Genomic DNA, 20,157 nt, shown 5'->3' with positions numbered 1-20,157 from the left:
AGGTCAACCTGTCTTTTAAGCACTGGGTGTCTAGGAAACCACACGGCTGTGAGCCTTTGCCATGAAGGGTTATCTCTGTCTGGAATCGAATCTGTATATATTATGTCAGCCTCAGCCAATTGTCTAGTGATGAATGTGGTGCCTACTTCATCCAGCTTGGCATTCGAGGGGGCCCTCTGTCTTCCAGCCAATGGGAGGATAATTAATAAGCATGACAGAGGACGGTGAAGAGACTTTTGCATGGAGAATATGTTGGTTTTGCCCACATGTGTGAGTGATTGTCCTTGTACCCTTGGGGGCAAATTCTCTTGTGCAGTGTGACTCATAACAACTGTAGCCTCTTAGTTGGAGCCTCAGGTCACATGTGAAGGGAAGCCAGCTTAAAGCTGGAGCTGCTTGTTCATGCCTTCTCAATGAAGGGCAGGAAATGTGAAAGCCAGGTGGCCCATGTCTTTTCATTTTGAGAATTCAGGGATGACCCTCTAGTTACCCACCAACCCAATGGTATAACTCCTGAATTTGGAGTTCATCCTTCAGAACCTAAGAGAGGTGAGTTTATCCATGCCGCTTCCAGTTGGCACAAACATCCACTCAACCCCTTGCCCATTCTTTGAATTTGGTGCCCCAGGATACTAGTGCATATGTGTGCATACACAAACACACAAGCCCACAATTTAGACTCAGTTGTAGAAGTTATGTAAGTTAAATCAGTGAATAAAAATGCTGTCTAAACAATCATCAAAGACCAACTCTATATAATGGTCAGTAACAAGATTGGAATAGATTTTTGACACTATTTTACTATTTCCCACTATTCTAAGCTCCACGAAAATAGGAACTCTCTCTGCCTCGTTGTCATTTAAAAAACTGTTTATTGTTGTTGTTGCTGTTGTTTTAGCTAGAAATGTTTTCCATTTCAGATAACAGGATACCTACTTTTGCTCAGTCATGTCCTACTCTTTGCGACCCCATGGACTGTAGCCTGCCAGATTTCTCTGTCCATGGAATTCTCCAGGTAAAAATACTGGAGTGGGTTGCCATTGCCTTCTCTAGGGAATCTTCCCAACTCAAGGACAGAAACCAGGTCTCCGGCATTGCAGGCAGATTCTTTACCTGAGCCACCAGGGAAGCCCTTCTACTTACAGTGTCTTAACTGAATAGCAGTATTTTTCTCCCATAATGTAAAAAGAGGTTTGGAGACAAACGGTTTCCTTATGTTGTCATTCGTGCTCTCGAGATGGCTACAGCAGATGCAAAAGTCATGGATGCAGCTGAAGTCAGAAACCAAGAGGACTGCATCACTGCCAGAGCCTTTCTCTTCACCAGTTTCTTATCTGAACGATAGATAACATGTTTCCCTGACAGTCCGCCTTGTTCTTCCCCTCATAATGACTGTTCATGACTACCCCTGCATAAAGGGCTGAGAAAGTAGGTAATTGGCTTTTCCAACATTATGAAAGACATTCTTAAAAGGATAATATTGTTTGTTGTTTTGGAATAGATGAAACATGTATATGCTATACAGCTCTGTCTCTTAGTGCCTGATATGGGGTTTGCTGCTGCCCAGTAAATAATTGTTGAGAAAAGTGATCCAGTCACTCAATAATCATTGACTCAATAATCAAAAGAGAGATAATTCTCTCTCTTTTCATCAACTCTTAAGAAGTTACTCTTAAGCCACAGCAGGTCAAAAGATGGATATTCTTTGTTCCCAGGTCCCAGAGTTTCTTTTAAATGGATCCCAGGTTATTTAGCTCTAAAGTTACACTGTTTCTTTTCAAGAAAAGATACAGAAAGGATTGTCTCAGGGAACTCATCACATTGTTTGAATTATAACATCTTTTGATTATCTTTATATTTGATAGGGCTTATACCCTTTCAGCACTCTTCTTTCGAAAAAAAAAAAAAGATACTAGATTATTATTGTTTAGTTTTATAAAATATAATTTTTTTTCTATTTTCTTTCTTCTCCCAAACTATTTTTGTCTTTGTAAAATTGAAAATGCATTGTTTATTGGTTAATTAAAGAAAAATAGAGTTTGTGATGTTGGGTTTTCTGTTCAAGATCATGACAAATATCTCTATCTGTTTACCTACTACTTCTGAGTCCCTGATTAGCATTTGAAGTTTTATTCATGTAGATCTTACATATGTTTTCTTAAGTCTGGAATTTATCTATTTTGTTTCTTTTGTAAATGACATATTTTCATTCATTTATTTTCTAATGGTTTTTATTGTCATATATTTAAGCCATTGTTTTCTATATGTGAATTTTGTATATAACTACCATAATAGTTCTTTTAAATTTGTAATACATTCTCATCTGTATTCTGGGTTTTCCTACAAAATATTTTAGTGTGTGCAAGTAATAGTGATTCTATGTTCACCTTTTAAATATCTATATACCTCTCTTTTATTCCCTAATTGCATTTGTTAGTTCTTCCACAAAGATGATAAAAACATTCTTATTTACTTTTTTACTTTAATTTTACTCTATGGGAATGATTCTATTGTTTCCATTAATAGAGATGCTGGCCCTGAGTTCGATTCCTATATTCTTAAGAGGTATTTTCAAGAGTGGATATTAAGTTTTACCGTTTGCTATATCTACAGAAATAATTTTGTTTTTACCCTTATTATCTCTCAAATAATGGTTAATCAGATTTTCCAGTGACTCAGTTGTTTCATTCTTTCTTATTTATTAACATAAGTTTTAAGACTATGAATTTTCTTTGAAAACTGCTTTAGTTTTATTCCATGAATTCAATATGTTTATCATTAATTATGGTTACTTGCAAAATATTTTACAGATTTAATTTTTATTTCTTCTTTAATCCAATAGTTGTCAGGAGAGTTTAGGTTTTCTGCCAGGAATTTTGTCACTTTCTTTTTGTTGTTAATTTCTAGTCTATTTATTTCTTTTTCTTCCTTTTTCCCTTCCTTCCCTCCCTCCATCTCTTTCTCCTTTCCTTTTTTTTTTTTCTGCCCTTCTTTTTCTTTTTTCCTTGAAGATTTTTAAAGGCATCAAATCCTTATATTCTATTTTTAAATGAGGTTGTGGAGAAGTGTAAGACCAGCCCATATTTTTCCCTTTATAAATAACTTCATCTTTTCTCCCCAGATATCTAAGGGAATATTCTTATTTTTGTAGCCCAGAAAATATATTGAAATGTAGTAATCATTTTGTGTCAAATTTACCTGGGACACATTATATTCTTTTAACCCATAAAATTATTATTTTTTTAATTTCTGGATTTTTAAAATAAGTATATATAATATCTATTATTTCTGTTCTCTTCTTTGGGATCACTATTCATGTGTTTATGTATCTGCATATCTACCATTTCCTGATACTTTTATCTCTTCCTTTATAGTTCATCTCCTTACTGTTATATCTGCACACTGTAACATGTTTTCAACAACGTTGCTATTTCTTGTGCAACTTTTAGTTTGACCTTTATTTTTCTTCTACTCTTTTCTAAAGTTTTTACATCATGTTTTATGTTCTGTTACCTTATGATAGCATTCCTAAACTCTTCTATTTTTCCATTTGTGTTCTTGTTTTTTAGAAGTTATTGCTATACTGTTTTTTTTTTAAATCTTAGTTATATATTTGTTAAAATTTTATTCTGCTTCAAAATTTCTTGTGCATGATATTTGTTTGACAATTTTCCTGTTGCTTTTCATTTTTTTATAGAATCTTTTTGTCAGGGGAGTGTGTAATTTCCTCGGTTCTGTCTCGTCACAACAAAAATTTGAAGCAACGGATGTTAAAGCCGTCAGACAGACCATGTCTCAGCTCTCAGACAGATCAGTGTTACAGCTTCGTGTTACAGCTTGGTTTTATTTAGAAAATAAAAGGAAAATACATCCTCAAGGCGTGAGAGCATGCCAACCCAAAAGACGCAAAGAGACAGAGAGAGACGGAAAGAGACCTGGCCCTTTGGCTCCTCCTTTTATATGTTTTTTCTCCTCCCCGCTGGGCCTGCCCTATGTAAATTGGGCTAGCCAGGAGTGCTGCTTGTTCTACCTGAGATCCTCACTCCGGTCATCCTAGGACCTTCCTTTGTTCTGTTTTCTCGGGCTTTTCCCTTCCTTGTCTTTTAGCCATGGCAATTCTAGATTCCCTTTTCCTATTCTAAGTGAAAGTGAAAGTGAAGTCGCTCAGTCATGTCCAACTCTTTGTGACCCTATGGACTGCAGCCTACTAGGCTCCTCCATCCATGGGATTTTCTAGGCAAGAGTACTGGGGTGGGCTGCCATTTCCTTCTCCAGGGGATCTTCCCAACCCAGGGATTGAACCTGGGTCTCCTGCACTGCAGGCAGATGCTTTACTGTCTGAGCCAATTACCTAACTACCTAACATTTCCATATAATATCTTTGGGCTTTTAGGTGAGTTTTGCAGGTGGTTAATATGAGAGAAAGTCAAAACCTTTAGTCTGAACTATCATAGAAGTATGATTGAATTTTCTTAGCCTTAAGTTTGTATTCTAGTGTTGCTCATAATATAAATCTACCTCTCTTTTTATCCTCAATGGCAGGCTTTCCTTTTTTTTTTTTACATTTATTTTTGTTCTTCCCAACTTCTGTAAACTTCATGCTTAAATTAATTCAGGGGAACTCCCAATGCCACTTATATGTTTTTCTCCCTTCTTGGGTTCTGATGAGTTTTGTTTCTTAAAATGTGCCACATACTTTGGAGAAGTTTTGTTTGAACTTTAAAGCTATGTATATTTTTATTTGGTGTCTTTCCAGGCCTTAGTATGCTTTTTAATGGATCTGTTCTCCTTGGTTATATATTTTGGTTTGTATTTTAGTAGCTATAGTTTTGCTGAACAAAGATTTTCTGTTACGTTTGTGCTTTGGAGGTGATTTCTTGAAGAATCAGGAAGCAGTTTCTGCATTTTATATGATTTTTTAAAGCTTGAAGAAAGCTTATTTTATTTGTAATTAATACTATTTAAATTATAATTGCAATCAGCTATGTGCTCAGTGTCAGAACAAAGAATATATTGAGTATTGATTTCAGTTTTTCCCATACTTTTCCAGCATCATTGTGTGATAGTATGATATTATAATGTTTACATCACATTTGACTTTAGCAGTATGATAATTCAGAGGGTTACTTTTACAAAAACATTCCAGGATTACGCTAGTTTTCCATGGGACTGCTCTTAATCCTTTGATATTCAACTGCTTCTATTTTGAAATGCATATCTCATCATCCACACTGATCTCTTTCTTTGTATTGATTAACTAGTCTGATTTTACCAGATTGTCCTGGGTCAATGACTAGTAGAGTTTGAAAAGTTCTACAATAGGAACTTAGCATACTTCATAGAACCATGAATCTCTTGCAAGTTTGTGATTTTGTGTGTAGTCGATTTGTATTGTGTTTGTATTAGATTTTTGGATGCTTGTGTGTGTGTCTGTTAGTTGCTCAGTCGTGTCCAACTCTGAAACCCCATAGACTGTAGCCCACCAGGCCCCTCTGTCCATGAGATTCTCCAGGCAATAACACTGGAGTGGGTTGCCATTTCCTTTTCCAAAAGGAACTATAGAAATAAAGAAAGTGAAGTTGTTCAGTTGTGTCTGACTCTTTGCGACCCCATGGACTGTAGCCTACCAGGCTCCTCTATCCATGGAATTTTCCAGGCAGGAGTACTGGAGTGGGTTGCCATTTCCTTCTCCATTTTGGATGCTTAATAGCTTACAAACAGACGAAAATGACCTTCATAGGTAATATAAAGTGTAGGAAAGGGATTATTAGTAAGAGGGAAGCAATGTTAAAGTGGAAATTTTTTTTTACCTGTGATATTTTCATTTTATGATGAATTTCTTTCCTACACAGTCTTGTAATTAAAGGGATTTAAATAATGTATATTGATGTGAAAAGGATCTCCTAAACTCTCTTGTTTAGGTAACATGTAAATTTATGCAAGTATAGCTTAGCAAGGAAAATAAATGCTTACTTAAAGTTAACTAAAATTGGATTTTATTCTATTCTGATAAAATTCTAAATAGTAAAAATTGTTATATTTTGAGTGTAATTACATTTTTCATGGCTAGTTCAATATTATACAATTAAGATGATTATCTCTCTCCTACTTAAAATAATCCTACCTCAGGTATTTTTAAATAATTACATTTATCTACTTTTGGAATGTTAAATTTCACATTTGCTTTAGTACAGATGCTTCTTCAATTCATATTAGTGATTGAATCCTTCTTGAATGGGGAAAAAACCCAGTAGATTAGGAATTATAAGACTTGAGTTGAAGTTCTTTCCTGACTTGTAACCTTAGTCATATCATGTAGCCTCTCTGAACAAATCTTGCTTAAAGAATATTTTGAGAGTTAACTAAAATATTATTGAAAACTTCAAAGTGTATTAAAATATTTATAAAATCTCCATTCCCAAGAAGGTCTAGAAAAATATCTTTGGGTTGTATCTAGATGAAATGAGAGAATCAGACAAATGAGTATTTGCTTGGGTCATATCAATGACAAAGGAGTTGTTTGTGTAATTATCATTTTTATCTTTCAACAGGGATGACTTTGTGTAGATCAGCTCTTATGGATTTACCTCACTTCATATTCTGCTATTGCTTATGTTTTCTCTTGCCTTTAACATAGCTCAATTTCACAGAAGCCATAAGATAACATTCTTAGCATATTTAGCAAATTAAATTAATCACGGACTACAGGTAGCTCAGATGGTAAAGAATCCTCCTGCAATGCAGCAGACCTGGGTTTGATCCCTGGGTTGGGAAGATCCCCTGGAGAAGGGAAAGGCTACCCACTCCAGTAGGCTTGCCTGGAGAATTCCACAGACAGAGGAGCCTGGCAGGCTACAGTCCATAGAGTCACAAAGAGTTGGACATGACTGAATGACTGTCACTTAAATATGCCCAGTAGCAATTCTGTAGCAACTCAGTACCTTTCAGAGGTGATCTCATTTGAATGAAGAGCACCAAAGCACAACACTGACTATAGTTCCTGCGGTATTGCTTCTGTAGTTATGAGTGTTTAAGCATGTCACTCTGGCCTAGACAGATGTATCATTCAGATTCAAATCTGAAAAATCATTTATTGAGATCCCACTAATTCATTTATACATGCATACTTTATCACAAACATTTACTGAGCATTTTCACATCTACCCTTTCTTGATATTATGCTAGGCAGTGGAAATGCGGATTCAGACGATGCTGCCCCTTCTTTCTAGGCGCTTACAACTGAATGTAGCAAATAGATGAGTAGCAGGATAATTATTTAAAAAAAATCAGACACAGGTGCCATTTCCTACCCTTTTCCCTTGTTTTCCCAGTCACGGAGGCCTCCTTCCTGTCTTCAAATATGTCAGTGCAATGTTCTATCCTACGGAGATATATATCTCTCCCTTCATCTAGGTCTCTGCTTGAATCACCTTTTTAGTAATGTCTCCCATGACCTCTTTAGGTAAAGTGGTACTTTTTCACTCTGCTTTATTTTCCTTCATGGCACTTACTATTTTCTGATATCATATCATATTATTTTTCTTATTGTCTTTCTTCCCCATTAGTATGTGAGCATCACAAGGGCAGAGGCCTTGATTTGATTACTACTTTACTGGAGCATCTAAAATATACCCTGGTTCATAGTAGGCATTCAGTAAATGTTTTCATAATTCAATAGCTATAATAGGTGTATGCACACAAAATGTTTTCTGTCTGACACTAGACTGTACTTTCATATTTGTATATAATTTCAATTAACTCCTACCAACCATGAAATAGCTACCCCTTTGTTAGCAACATGCAATGGGAGTCATGAAAGGATTAATGTGTCTTTATCTGGAGGCATAGTGAGGTACAGTATAGCAGATGATAGATCCCAGGTCTTCTGAGTCCACTTCCGGTAATCTTTCCACTACACATGAACTTCCCAGTAGCTAGGAGAACAGATTAGAGGTTAAATATGTAAATGACATCACTTGAAACTTGGATAGAAAATATTCTGTTATTGCTTTTGCTGAGACTCTTCTCAGGGGCCTAAAAAACTATTATCAACACATTTATGATTTTTCTTTAACATAGATCATCCATGAGACCTTTAGTTGGTTCCTTTAGGTAGAGTTTTTATGAGATAATAACCCCTCCTTTCCATTTATCTCTGAATGGGATGACAAATCGAAAATGTGGAAAGGGATTGTATGAAGCTGTGTGAATTATTGTCTTGGCCAGTTCTCTTTTGGTTGTCAGTGCGAGAAACTCAGCTCAAATGCTAAGAGAATTTATTGGCTTATATAATTGGAAAAACAAAACATGGATGGGTATTCATGTAGAGTTGCATTGAAGTATTTGTAGGATTGCAGCAAGACCCTCTCTCATGTTCTCCCTCTCTTATTAGCAGAAGACATTTTGCTAATTTCTCCCTCTCTACTATTAGCCTCATAATAGTTCCAAGTCACCTTATCTTTGCAGTGCATGAAGTCAGGAAAAGAAAGAACAACTGTCCTGATGGTAATTGTCAAATGTGCCAGGACAGCCCTGATTGGTCTGGCTTAGGTTACACACATGTTTACCTGAGCCAGGAGGCCTGGAGGGCGAGTGAGCCCTTGGAGAGTTCACATCCCTGGGGCCAGTATGGGCCTGAATATTGTGAAGTGAGAATTATTGTAGCCTTGGAGGTCTCTCTTCACTTCCCTGAAGGAAGGAATGCTACAAGGACAGAAACTATTCAGTCACCTCACTTTACTCCCCCTACTCCTATAAACCTTATTTTTGCAGTAAGTAAATATTATAAGAGGGTTCCCGATGCCTAGCTCTGGAATAGGTCCTGACTATTATCTTTTGAATCAATAATCCTTGACCTTGAAGATACAGATATGAAGAAAAAATGGCCAAAATGGAGAAAGATAAATAAAATCACAAACCAAGGTAGAAATTACTTTGGGAGCTTAGATGAAGTGCTGAAAAAAATATGGACTAGTATCCTGACTACCCCACCTCTACATTCCTCCTTGACCATTCCCAGTAATTTTCAGATGACAGCCTCTTTGCAAAGTCTAGTATATCCTTGGCCATATTCATTCTGTATTTGTTCTGTCATCAAAGGCACTCCTTCCCTAAGTTGTCTCAAACAGCTCTAAATCTGCCTTTTCAAAGTCATGGTTTTGCAATATTTTAGGATCTTACTGTCCTCTCTTTATTTCTTGCAACTCCTTCAGTGACATTTTGTTCTTAGACACCAGGGACTGTTGCTGGGAGAGGAAAGGGATGGGAAGAAGTGAGGAGAGTTAGATCGTGCCAGAAAGTGAACACAGGGTATCTTCAAATTAGATTTATTTATTAGCATGATGACTCACAGGATAATAATGCCACTTTGCCAGTGGCCAGGATAGAAAGCAAGACTATAAAGGAATAACTGGCTGATACTTAGAGGCATCCAAGTTGTTATATCTTTAGGAAGTTAAAAAAGTACCTAGCCTCTGCTTACTCATCCCTGGGCCGGATGTTCTAAGCTGGAAAAAAAATTTTTTTTTTTTTTTTGCTTTCCTCTGATTTTGATCATCAAGGACAAAAGGCCCAAGTTCTGCCACTAATTAGATTTGTGACCTTGAGAGGTCACTCAATCCAGCTTAACCTCTGCTTCTTTGTTGAATAAACAGATGGTTAATTATATCTATTTTATTGTTCTGCATCACGAAATCTGTCTACATATCTCAGTATCATACCCACTGAAATATTTATATATGTATATATATATGAAATATGTATATACATATGTATGTGTGTGTATATATATATATATTCACACACATGACAGAATTTGACTAAGGTCTTGTTCACAACAGAATACCATAGGTATTGAGTAAACCATTTTCCTTATTGCTCCCCCTTCCTCCCACTTAGTCTTGGTTTCTACCTTTATAGCAGGCTGAGCTGAGTCTGATCACTAAAATACCTTTCCTTCTTTGAATTCCATTCTTTTGGACATTTTTATACCTTTCACAAGGGAAGAAAATGGCATTACTTTCCAGAAGTTATTTTGTGTAAGTAACATATCCTCTGGTCAGAACTCTTCTCCTCAGTGTTCTCATGCACATTTTTTTTTTTTTTTTTTTTTGCTCCCATAAATACATTTAAAGAGTCATTACTACTCAGTTTCACCATAGGGCTTTCCAAGTTAAGCAGAGCAGGAGAGTCAGCCAGAGCCTTTGGGAAAGGCACAGGCAGCCTTCTTTGAGGGGTCAGAGCTCACCCTGTGGGCACGGCTTTCTCCGTGAAGTTCCTTGGGGATGAACAGTGAGTTGGTCTCCATGTGTACAGTCACTGCGGAATTTCTTTACTCTTCATCTTTGCCCTCACTTGGAGAGGAAATGATTCAGAGGACACTGGGACAGAGCGTGTCTTCTGAAGGCATCCTACCCACTGTCACATCAGCACTGAAGTCAGCTTCATGTTTCCTGCCAAACTCTATAAGTTCAATTTCCATATCATTTTCCAGGCTTCTGGAAGAAACTGTCATGACCCCAAACAGGCCAGTAGAATCACAGAATAACAGAGTCGAACACAACCCAAGAAGTCACTCCCATTCAAACACTTGTTTTAAGGATGAAGAACCTGACAGTCCTTAAGCTTAAGTGACTTGCTCAAGGTCTCAGAATAAGTTAGTGGCAGAGAAAAACAAACCAATATTATCATTACCCATTGCTGGGTATTGTTTATGTAACACTTTAAATTTACAGAATGCCTCTTCAATACATGTCTTATTTCACTATTAAATTTATTTAAATTATTTATTATTTTCATCTCCGCATACAGGGAAACCAATTTGAGGTTAGAAAAGATTAAATAACCCTTTCTGAGATCTTATCTCCAGGAAATACCAGAACAGATATCTGCATTCCAGTTATTTTTATTTATTTATATGTGTTTGTTTCCCTTATCATGCATCCAATTAGGGAACAGCTGGCTGGCCTTCCTTTATCAAATTTTAATTAAGGGAAAAAACAATGAAAGATTTCCATAAATTAGACCCTGATGATTTAAACAGAAATCTATTATGGAATTGATGGCTTTAAATTTACAATGGACAGACTTGTTTTTGATTGCTATGGAACCATGACCTTTAGAAATAAGAATGCCCTAACATACTTCTGCCTTGACTTCAGTAGAAAATTTAATAAGTATTTTATTGAGTAAATTAGTGACTTTTTATTCAGAAAAATAATAATTATTAATTGAGGTATACTAAGGAGATCCAACCAGTCCATTCTGAAGGAGATCAGCCCTGGGATTTCTTTGGAAGGAATGATGCTAAAGCTGAAACTCCAGTACTTTGGCCACCTCATGTGAAGAGTTGACTCATTGGAAAAGACTCTGATGCTGGGAGGGATTGAGGGCAGGAGGAGAAGGGGACAACAGAGGATGAGATGGCTAGATGGCATCACTGACTCGATGGACGTGAGTCTGAGTCAATTCCGGGAGTTGGTGATGGACAGGGAGGCCTGCCATGCTGAGATTCATGGGGTTGCAAAGAGTCGGACACGACTGAGCGACTGAACTGAACTGAACTGAATTTGGCCACCTCATGCAAAGAGTTGACTCATTGGAAAAGACCCTGATGCTGGGAAGGATTGAGGGCAGGAGGAGAAGGGGACGACAGAGGATTAGATGGCTGGATGGCATCACCGACTCGATGGACATGAGTTTGAGCAAACTCCAGGAGTTGGTGATGGACAGGGAGGCCTGGCTGCGATTCATGGGGTCACAAAGATTTAGACACAACTGAGTGACTGAACTGAACTGAATTATTAATTGAAGTAACATTAGAAATACTGATAAGAAAAGGGAAGAGTATAAAAATCACCCATCTACAACACTACAATCTGGAAAAAACATTTGGTATACATGCTTTCCGATTTTTAAATTTCTCTTATGCATATGTATAAATCTTAAACAAAAATATGTGATTATACTATATAGACTCTTTAAACTATTTTTAAAATAAATTATGATTATTTTCTTTAAGAGTATATACATAGATTCATTTTTAATCACAGCCTAATACACAATTTATGGATACAAAATTATTTAATTTTGTTTTGCTACACATTTATTTCAAGTTTGACATTATTATAAATCGTGCTGCAGATGAACATCCTTGTTCATAGATATTTGCACATTTCTCTGATTATTTCCCCAGAATATATTTCTAGAATTGAATTGCCAAGTCACAGAGTATGAATATTTTTACAACTTTTTATACATCATGGCAAACTGCCTTCCAAGGTGGGGAGGATGGTATTATTATCACAATACTCTGTCTTAATAATGTCTGATTGCCCCCATCCAAATGTTTCAGGAAGGGGGAACCACTTCCAGGGCCCAAAACTGGGCTCTTGTCTAACACTCGGAAATGAATTGTCCGAGGAGACACATCTGCTGACATAGCAAGAGATTTTATTGGGAAAGGGTACCCAGGTGGAGAGCAGTAGGGTAAGGGAACCCAGGAGAACTGCTCTGCTGCGTGGCTTGAGCAGTCTCAGGTTTCATGGTGATGGGATTAGTTTCCGGGTGGTCTTTGGCCAATCATTCTAATTCAGAATCTTTCCTGGTGGCACGCACATCACTCAGCCAAGATGGATGCTAGTGAGAGGGATTCTGGGAAGTGGACGGACACGCGGTGTCTCCTTTCCACCTTTCCTCAACTCTTCCAGTTGGTGGTGGCTTATTAGTTCTGTGTTCCTTATCAGGATCTCCTGTCCTAAAACAACTCATGCAAATGGTTACTATGGTGCCTGGCCAGGGTGGGCGGTTTCAATCAGTGTGCTTCCTCTAACACAAACACTATTTTCTGAGCTTAAGGGAATGACTCTGATCCACATTAGTAATATTTATCACCAATGATTTTAGGAAAAAGAAAAACTCTTCCATGTAAGCTTGATTCAGGTATTATGACTTCTAGAAAATTATAAAAAGGGTTCTAGCCTCTGGATTTGGAAACACTGTTAATATGCCTAGTAAAAGGGATACTAGTCCATAGTTTCTAAGAAGAAATAGATGGGAGACTCTTGTGACTTGCTATTCCAGGGCCATGGTCATTGACAGTAGAGCAAATAAAAGAGGGTCAATTCTAGAGCCTAACTATCTGCATTAAATGTTGACTCTATTATCCACTAGCTGTGTGGCTTCAGGCAACTACCTGTTTATTTACCTTTAAATGGGGAAGGTAATAGTCCCTAGTTAGCAGTATTGTATGAAAATTAAATGAGTTATACAGGTAAAGCTATTGAATGATGCCTGACACATGAAAATACTAAGTAAATGTTAGCCATTATTGTTGTTGATGTTATTGTTATTAAGCTGTACTAATTATTATTAAAAGCCAAATATATATCACATACTTAACAGTGTTTGTTGAAAGAATAGCCAAGGACTGGTGAATGCCTCTAGAGAGTTCTTGGCTAGAGACACAAATCTGGGAGCCTCTTACAGAGCAGCTGTAGGTGAAGTAGGTAAGCGACTGAAGGGTGGTCCAGCAAAGAAAGTTGAACAGTGAAGACTTTGATTCAGGTCTTGTGTCTATGAAGACCTTATGTCTACAATCAGAAAGAAGAAAGCAAGTTTGGAAAAGCTGGAGCTGATATTGGTGATGAAGTAGTTGGTAAACCTGCACAGCAAACAGAGCAGCCCATTCTGGTTTGAGCAGTTTGGGTTTTGAGCAGTTTTGGGTTTTAATCCTGGAAGATAAAGATGAAGAGGGCTTCCCAGGTGGTTCAGTGGTAAAGAATCCATCTGCCAACACAGACCCTTGGGTCAGGAAGATGCCCTGAGGAGGAGATGGCAACCCACTTCAGTATTCTTGCCTGGGAAATCCCATGGACAGAAGAGCCTGGCGGACTGCAGTCCATAGGGTGGCAAAGAGTTGGACATGACTGAGTGAGAAAGATGAAGAAAATAGATATGAGAAGGAATAAGGACTGATCCCTTTGCCCCTGCCCTTGACTTTATTATTACAGGTGACCTGATATACTAGCAATAAACACTTAAAAAGCAGCAAGAAGTTAAGGTAGGGTTCTTTTGAAATAATAGTTGTATTTTCTCTAGAGCTTCACTGTCCAACATAATAGACACTAGTCATATGTGGCTATTTAAATTTTACTTGATTAAAATAAAATAAAAATTTAAATTCAGTTCCTTGGCTGCACTGGCCATATTTCAAATTTTCAATAGCTACATATGGCTAGTGGCTACATATTTGTACAGCACTGAATTAAACATTTCCATCATTTCAGAGAGTTCTTTTGGACAGTGCTGCTTTCTATGATCGGAAGGATTTAGCAGTGTGGGGATTTCAGATACTCTGGCAAAAGGAAACTGTGATTGAGGGTATGGCACATCCTGAGCCTTATTTAATTCCTGAGTTCAGTGTATCAGTCTGGTCTCAGCAGGAAATAGACACTGCACAGAGATTGGACAATTTGAGCAGAGTTTAATAATAGATTCCCATTGGCTGGACCCAAACGAAAGCCAGAAGGTGAGAGAACCTGTTAATGTAATCAACTAAGGTCGGTGTAGAAGGACGGACCACGGATCTGTAGGGTTACCTGGCAACTAGAAATGACTTGGCTTCTCTAACCCTGAGGTCTTTGACCTACTGAGGGAAGCATGCATAGTGAATCCTTGCTCTTCTCTCTGGGTAGTCTGAACTTTTCCTTCTGTTTTCCCACAAAGAGGCACCAGGAAGCCTTTTATTGACATTTTCCCCACATTGGAAACACACTGGTTAAGTTGTGCTTGGGAGGATTTTATTTTACTCTTGGAGAGCCTGACTTTTTTGTATTAGTGAATTACCCAGCAGTTAGGCATTAAAATATATAATAAAAATCAGAACCAGGCTTGGGCATAGCTTTAGGTGACTGGGGGAGAGGAAGGAGAGAAAGCCCTCTTGATTATGCAAGTAAACTTGAAGTATGGAGCCTTGTTGTTCTCAAGGATGAAGAATGTGGAATTAAGTAGATAAACATCTGTTTCCTTTTTGATATCTGGATATAGTCACCTGGCAGCTTTACTTTTTAAAAGTTAGATTGGGAGAGAAATATTATACATTTAGTTATGGAACTTGGTCCCATCACAGACAGATTCTCACTACTGGTATTTTGAGTGTTTCAAGACAATTCAAGAAGAAATTCTTACTCAGCATAAGACCACCTCCCAATCCCCACCTAATTAGAAATCATGTAGCTCTTTACTTTGCATGTGCAGGTATCCTTATTATTATCTCATCGTGGAGATGTGAGAACAGACTCAGATTAAACCGTTTAGTCTGGATCACACACTTAATTGGTATTGGGACGCTCAGAGCCTTCCAATAAAAAGCTGGTGCTCTTCTACTAAACATTTCTCTGGCATATATAAAAAAGGAATATCACTTATTTCTTGTGTTGATTAAATTTTCATTGGACAGAAAATGTAGGCACATGAAACAATGAGATGGTATTCCATAAATTTAAATATACTGAGGACTCATAGTACCTTCTTAGCAAATTCATTTTTTCTGCCTCCAAACCCGTTTGTCTCTCCATCCTTTCTATCTTGGTTATCACCATTATCATTTGAATCACACAAGCTAGAAACCTGAAAGTCATCCTAAACTTTCCTCTCATTCTCAACTCTTCTGTTCATCCTCCAAATCCTAAAGTTTACTAAAGACCTGTCCTCTTCTCTCCAACCTCACTTCTCTGTCTAATTCGCGTATTCCTCGTATCTCAACCAGAACTGTTCCAAAAGCATCTTCACTGGTCTCTAGCTCAATCCCAATCTGATCTGTTTTCCATCATGGTCTCTTGAAGACTTTCTTTAAAGCCACATCCGAGCATACCATTCCAATTACTGTAGCAGTAATCCCCAAATTCCAGCTATTCTAGTCTTGATTACCTGATTTTAGTCATAGCTGCAGATTATCTACACTCAGGTCTGATTCAGCTGAGGTGAAGCAAATATGGCCACAGTGGTTGTTAAATAATGTAAAATGACTCTTTTTAATTTTCCTTGTTCTAAGCAATAATAACTAAAACCACAGGTTGGAATATGCTGGTCACATAACATTTTTATATGAGAATCATTAAACTAAGTACATTAAGTACTAACTGTTTAAAAGAGCTATTAATATAACATCTAAAATCATCTTAGGGTAAATGTTTCAGCATGCAGAAAACATAGAACTCTAGAATAAAGCTTAACTCCTTAATGTGATACCAAGATCCTCTAGAGTCTGACCATATCATTCACATTCTCTCTCACTGGGTCTTACTTTTCTTGTTCTATAGTTCTAGTTAATTATGTATTCTGACAACTAGTTTGGATCCTGGTACAGGATAGATATTCAATAAATATTCATTGATTAAATGGATGAAGAGAACTTGCTTGCCCTACTAGATGTTAAACTCCCTTAAATTTGAGATGAATATGTCAGTCATCACTCCCTCTCTCTTACTTGCTCTCTTCTTTTTCTCCTTGAACATTGTGTATATAATAAATGTTTGTTGAGATCATGTGGCAGAAAGGATGTAGATAGAATACATCACTGCAGTACAAAAAGTAAAAGAACAATATGGACCAGTAGCTATAGCGGGGGTTGTGTTATTTGAGATAGGTCTTGAACTAAGAGTAAAGAGAGAGAAGGAGATAGAGAATTCCATGTGGGGGAATGAATAAAAGATCCAGGTAGAGCAGATCATGAGTGACTTAGCTAGAGTGTGCATTTGAGAGGAGGTTTCTGTGTAGCAAAGAATTTAAACTTGCTCAAAGAGAAGTCTAACCTTATCCTCAGCTTCTGAGAGGTAGCCTTGGAATGTCATGCATGATATGAATGTCTTTATTTTCCTGGGGACCTTGGGTCACACTGGATAGTCTAACAAAGAGATTCAGGGTATAGGCTTCGAGTCACATGGTACAGTCTACCTCCAGAAGGACTGGAGACTGAGATCCACTATACAAGGAGTTAACCATGCCTAAACGTGCACTTCCCTGATGGTTTGGTGGTTAAGAATCCACCTGCCAATGCAGGGGACACAGGTTCGATCCCTGGTCCATGAAGATTCCACATACTTAGAGCAAATAAGCCCATGCAATGCAACTACTAAGCCCACGTGCTCTAGAGCTCACAAGCCGTAACAAGGGAAGGCACCATAATGAGAAGCTCTTGCACCACAACTACAGAGTAGCCCCCATTTGCTGTGACTAAAGAAAGCTTGTGTGCAGCAACAAAGAGCCAGCACAGCCAGAAATAAATAAATACAAATTTTAAATTAAAAAAAAATCATGTCTGCATGTGATGTGTGCTTGCTCAGTCATGTCTGACTCTGCAACTCCATAGACTTTAGCCTGCCAGGCTCCTCTGTTTTTGAGATTATACAGTACAAGAATGCGTGAATGGGTTATCATTTCCTCCTCCAGGGGATCTTCCTGACCCAGGGATCGAACCCATGTCTCCTGTGTCTCCTGCATTGGCAGGCAGATTCTTTATCTCTGAGTCACCGGGGAAGCCCCCCTACATGTGATGGACTTTCAGTAAAAACTGGCTACCAAGGCACAGATAGAGCCTCCAGGTTGACACTGTTCTGAGAGTATTGTCACATATCGGTGCCAGGGAAGTAACACTGTCCTGACTCCACCGGAGGGGATGATTTCAAGCTATGTGTTTGAAATCCCCTGGACTCAGCCCTGTTCACCTATTACTTTGGCTGATTTTTAATCTATATCCAGTAGCTGCAGCAAACTATAACTGTGAACAAACTATGTCACTGCTTTCCGAGTGTCCTATGAGTCCTTCAGGTGAATTGTATCAATACCTGAGGCTGGTTTTGAGAACCCTCTGAATTTGCAGGGGGTGTCAGAAATGAGGAAAGTCATGGGCACACTCTTTCCTCTGTCTTCACAGTTGGCGAACTTTCTCATTTTCCAACTCAGTGTAAATCTAAAATTATTTTTTTAAAGCAAAAGGGTCCATGAAACCCCATTACCTAGAACTGATGTAGAAAGAGTTGCTGTCACTGCAGCGGGCCATGGACTCCACATCTTGCTCCTGTCCTTTCTCTCACTTGCCTTGGGGAGTCCTGAGGTCTCCGACTAAGCCCATACCCTCGAAAAACCCCCATCACTGGCCAGAGCTCAGGTAATTACATCTTAACACCTTCTGAATGCAGCCTGCTAACCATTTCTGGGCATTGTATTTAATCCTGCAGTCACCCTCTGGGGTAGGTATTTGTCCCTTGTATATGCATACAGAATAGGCTTATAACAATTAGGAGCCAGCCCAAGGCCACACAAGAGTGCAAGGCAGAGCTGGGATTAGAAAGTCTGCACAGGTTCAACTTGATCCTTCAGTAATAGGTTGATAGGTAGGGGGTGGGTGTGGGGGGTTTGAACAGGGCAGGGATATTTCACAAGGGAGGCATAGGCGGAAGATTCAGTGTCAGTGTGGAGCTGAGAGTGGAATGGAGATGCTGGGAGATGATTGGAAGTTGAATAAAGCCATGGCTGCACTTTAGCCAGGCTGCTAGAGATACAGTGTGGATAAAATTTAACTTCACAGAGTCCTGGCCTTTTAGGCCAACACTGAAAAAAGAAAAAAAAAAAAAAAAAAAAAAAAGGAACCTCCTGGACCATTGCCCTCTGCCCCAGCTCTTTAAATAGTGAAGAAAAAGAAGCATCCTTCTCTGTTTAAATTTTTTTAAGCCATTTCATTTTAAGTCACTCATGATTTCCCCTGTCAAAGGACACACTTTCTCAGAACTAGGGGGAAAATGAATAAAATCTAGAGAAGATCACTAAAGAACTCTAAAACATGAAAGTGTTTCAGCGATATCTGTGAAAAAAAAATGAAAGTCCTGGTGACCTCTGCCAAACCAGAGACAAAACCAACTTACTTTTGTGAGATAAAATTTCTTGACTTGAGGCATTTGACACATAAAATAGTAACTGGCAAACAGTGTAGGAAATGGAAGCTGCTGTGTTCATATAATAGCTGATGAGTGTGAAGCACTGACTTCACACATACGTTGTGTACCCACCATGTATCAGCGCATGGAATGCTCACACTAACCCTGTGTGTGAGGCAAGTGTGTTTAGACCCATGCAGCTGTTTCAGCGCTAATTAAAGTACCATTTTGTGATTTGTTGTTTAGTGTGTATCTTTTCTGGAGTGTAAGTTCTCTAAGGACACAGACCTGGTCTGTCTTACTGCCCAGTTTCTGTGTTCACATGGCTTATATGTGATGATATTCTGAGAAGGAACATTTAGTATATATTGCAGCTCTCAGTTCAAGCTCAGTTCTTCTGAAACTCAGGCAGAGTCGTAGACAATGCAACAGGGACTCAGGTTGATAATTTTGGTTGCTATAAACTGGTCCCTTAGCTTATTCCCCAGTGACCTTGATGTCTTAGTGGCCTGACCTGTCTAAACCACAGTTTCCCATCTGTGAAATGAAGTGTGGAGGATTAACAATTCCTAAAGTCCCATGAATCTTTGTGAAGCTATTTGTCAAATTAATCTGTAAAAGACGCAAAACCTGTTACATGTGATACGGGCCATGCTACAAATATGTTTCTTCTGATATTACGATTTCTTTCCCTTCTTACCCAGGGGATCCCAATCAGCTGAGTAAAATTAGGCATCTGTTCCCATTTTACTGGCAATAAGAAGACCTGCCTTCATGTTCTGACTCCATGATCACTTGATGATACTGAGCACCTTTGGCTTTAAAGCTCTCCATCTATCATTAATAATAATGTTATTATTATTATACATAATAGTAAGAACAAGAATAAAATCTAATATTCATAGCATGCTATTGCTATAACTGAATGTTTGTGGCTCTCTCAAATTAATTTGTTGAAATCTAATGTCCTATGTGGTGATATTTTGAGGTGGAGCCTTTGAGAGGTCTTAACGGCAGAGCCCTTGTGTATGGGATGAGTGCCCCTATGAAGGAGACACCCAGGGAATTCTATTGTCTCTTCTACCACGTGAGGAGTTAGTAAAAAGACAGCCATCTATGAATCAGGAAATAGGTTCTCACGAGACACTGAATCGATTTGTGTCATAATCTTGGACTTCCAGCCTCTAGAACTGTGAGAAGTAAGTTTCTGTTGTTTATAAGCAAC

General features: G+C 38.2%; 1 long non-coding RNA gene across 1 annotated transcript in view; it reads left to right on the top strand.

The window, feature by feature from the left end:
- LOC123329737 overlaps window positions 1-19,803 on the top strand; it is a 55,484-nt gene extending 35,681 nt beyond the window's left edge. Inside the window, exon 3 of the long non-coding RNA XR_006545284.2 lies at window positions 19,637-19,803. This is a non-coding gene — a long non-coding RNA (uncharacterized LOC123329737). The remainder of the gene's footprint in view (window positions 1-19,636) is intronic.
- The last annotated feature ends 354 nt before the right edge of the window (window positions 19,804-20,157 follow it).

This window comes from Bubalus bubalis, chromosome 16, assembly GCF_019923935.1.
Source record: "Bubalus bubalis isolate 160015118507 breed Murrah chromosome 16, NDDB_SH_1, whole genome shotgun sequence".
Classification (NCBI taxonomy): Eukaryota; Metazoa; Chordata; class Mammalia; order Artiodactyla; family Bovidae; genus Bubalus; species Bubalus bubalis.
The sequence above is the reverse complement of the archived record's forward strand: the minus strand, read 5'-3'. Positions and strand labels throughout refer to the sequence as shown.